Below are 3528 nucleotides of genomic sequence, written 5' to 3' on the forward strand. Positions count from 1 at the left end.
TCACTCGGTCGCCCAGACTGGAGTGCAGTGACCGCTCCCAGCCACCGCAGCCTTAACCTGCTGGGCTCCGGCGATCCTTCCGCCTCAGCCTTCCGAGTAGCCGGAACTACAGGAGTGCGCTACCACGCCCGGCTGATTTTTTGATTTATTGTAGAGATGAGGTCTTGCTGCCCAGCGGGTCTTGAACCCGCGGGCTCAGGCAATCCACTCACTTCAGCCTCCCAAAGGTGCGGGATTACAGGCTGAGCTACCGATCCCGGCTACCCCACATCTTTAAAATAAAAAAAAGGGCTGCAGTGATCCATGATTGCATCACTGCACTGTAACCTGGACAGCAGAGGAGACCCTATCTCTTAAAAAAAAAGAATTAAAATATATTAGGAATAACTGTTCATTTTAAAAATTGAGAATGAAATACACATTTTGAGATGGGATGGTGAAGCCTGGTCCCTGTTTAAAAAAAAAAAAAAAAGTAATGTATACACCTTGAAAGATGGCAGCCTCCTGCCCATCTCTACATATCCCCACTCCAACTCCCTAGATGTAATACATTTTTAAAAAGTTAATAGACTGTTTTTTTAGTCAAAAAACTGAGCAGAAAGTATATTCTTATATACACCCCTCCACACGGTTTGCTCTATTATATCTTGCGTTAATGTGGTACATTTGTTAAAATTAATGAACTGCTGGGCACAGTAGCTCACACCTGTAATCCCAGCACTTTGGGAGGCAGAGGCCTGATGACTGCCTGAGCCCAGGGCTTCGAGACCAGCCTGGACAACTTGACAAGACTGCACCTCTGCAATAAAGTTTTTTAAAAAGGGCAATCACCTCAAGTCCCCTCCCATTGTGGCAGCTTTCCTGTCCTCTCAATAAATCCTACTTTCTTTAAAAAAAAAAAATTTTTTTTTTAAGTTAACCGAGTATGGTGGCTCTCACTTGTGGTTCCAGCTACTTCTCTGAGGCAGAAGGATCTGAACCAAACAGGTCCAGGCTGCGGTGGCTGTGAGTGTGCCACTGCACTGCAGCCTGGACGCCAGAGTGAGAGACTCCAACCAAAAAAAAAAGTTACATGAACCAATGTTGATACGTTATTATTAACTAAAGTCCCATAAAATGAATACATGCTGTAGTTTACATTAGGGTTCATTCTTTGTGTTGTACAGCTCTATGGATTGCACTAAATGCATGTTATGTATCCTATTACAGTATCATATACAGTTACACAGTTGTAAAATCCCCTGTGCTCTGCCTATTCGAATTCCCTTTCTCTCCCTGAACCCCTGCAAGCACTGATCATTTTATTGCCTCCATAATTTTGCCTTTTTCAGAATGTCGTATTGCTGGAATTATAAGTAGTTTTTTCAAACTGGCTTCTTTTTCTCAGCAATGTGCATTATGGTTCCTCCATGTCTTTTTGTGACTTGGTAACTCATTTTTACTGCTGAATAATATTCTATTGTATGGGTATACCACAGTTTGTTTACCTATTGAAGGACATCTTGGTTGCTTCCAGGTTTTGGCAGTTATAAATAAAGCTGCCATAAATGTTCATGTGCAGGTTCTTGTGTAGACATACGTTTTCAGCTCATTTGTATAAGTACCTAGGAGTGTGACTGCTGGATAGTATGGTAAACCTTTGCTTCTTTTTATAAGAAACTGCCAAAATGCCTTGTAAAGTGGTTGTACCATTTTGTGTTGCTACCAGGAACAAATGAGAATTTTTCCGCGTCCTCACTAGCATTTGGTGTTGTCAGTGTTTTGGATTTTAGCCATTCTGCTAAGTTACTGTCGTGGTTTCTCACTTTTGTTTTAATTAGCAATTCCCTAATGAAAAAATATTGAACATCTTTTCATATGCTTGTTTACCATTTGTGTATCTTATTTATTGAGGTGTGTGCTAGGTCTTTGGATTTTATGTATTGGATTTTTTATATTGGATTCCTTTACTTCTTACTGTTTGACTTTAAGAGTTCTTTGTATATTTTAAGTATACATTCTTTATCAGATATCTGTTTTGCAATTTTGTTCCCATTCTGTGATTCTTTTATTAACTTAAGGCATATCCACTTTTAATTCTTTTAGAAGTATTTTTGGGAATTTATACATTTCAAAATAATACATTTCAGTAGTTGCATAGCTATTTCTTGATGTATTGTCTTTCTGATTATGATTTTATTTATGTCTTGTTTATTATTTGTTTCTCCAAGTCAATTCCAAGCTCCAAATTGTGGTAAAGGATACAAACAAGGAAGAGGGGGTAATATAAAAAAATGAGGGTGGAGACCAGGCCAGTGCCTCGCACTTATAATCCCACCATTTTTGGAGGCTGAGGCAGAAGGATCTCTTGAGCCCACGAGTTCAAGACCAGCCTAGGCAATGTAATAAGACCCTGTCTCTACAAAAAAATTAAAAAATTAGCCAGGTGTGGTGGTATGTGCCTATAGTCCCAGCTACTCTCTAGGCTGAAGCGGAAGGATTACCTGAGCCCAGGAGGTTAAGGCTCTTGTGAGCCATGATTGTGCCACTGCACTCCAACCTGGGAAACAGAGTGAGACATCTAGGAAAAGAAAAAAGGAGGGAGTAGAAGAGAAAGATATGAGAAGACCTCTGAGAAGCGATATTTTAAATGACACATGAAGGCTGAAGAGTCAACCATTCAAAGAACAGAGAGAAGAATGCTTCAGGAAGAGAGAACAGCATGGATAATGCCTCTGAGGGAGGAAAGCACCTATTCAGGAAACTGCAAGAACTCCAGTGTAGTTAAAATACAGTGAGTGAGGGATTAGTCACATAAAAAGATATTGGAAAGCAGTGTGGGGTAGTGTATGCCTGTAGTCCCAGCTACTCAGGAGGCTGAGACAGGAGGATTGCTTGAGCCCAGGAGTTTGAGTCTACAGTGAGTTATTACTATGCCACTGCACTTCAGCCTGCGCAAGATAGCTGAGACCCTTTCTCAAAAAAAAAAAAAAAAGCGTTTGAAGGAAAAATCCAAGAATAGATCGTGTGGAGCTTTGCAGGTCACGCAAGAAGTACAGTGGGATACTGTGGGAGCAGATAAGATCACAGAGGGAAGAAAAACAGATTCAGGGCCAAACACTGAGGTCAAGCAAAAGAGTATCCAGTACAAGTAACTGAGGAGTGGCCAGAGAGGTAAGCAGAAAACCAAGCAAATAAGGCGTCTTGGAAGTCAAAAGAGGAATATAGTTTGTGAAAGGTATTATCACCTATGTGAAATACTGCTGAGTGGTCAATAAGATATGGACAGGAAAGGGACCATTGGACTTAGCTACTTAGGGGTATTGAAAAAGTAGGTTTGGTAGAGTACTGAATACAGAAACCAGATGAGAATGAGTTGAAAATGAAAATGAGAAAGTAGAGTAGCTTTTTCAAGAACTTTTGCTGTGAGAACAGGTAACATTTGAGCAATTATTAGGTGGAGATGGAGGTTATAGATAAATTTTTTTAGGATGGCAGATACCAATTATTGTATTTGTATATTAATGGTACAATTGATCCTTTAGAAAA

Source organism: Carlito syrichta, unplaced genomic scaffold (assembly GCF_000164805.1).
Source record: "Carlito syrichta isolate Samal-C Ts95f unplaced genomic scaffold, Tarsius_syrichta-2.0.1 Scaffold304184, whole genome shotgun sequence".
Taxonomy (NCBI): Eukaryota; Metazoa; Chordata; class Mammalia; order Primates; family Tarsiidae; genus Carlito; species Carlito syrichta.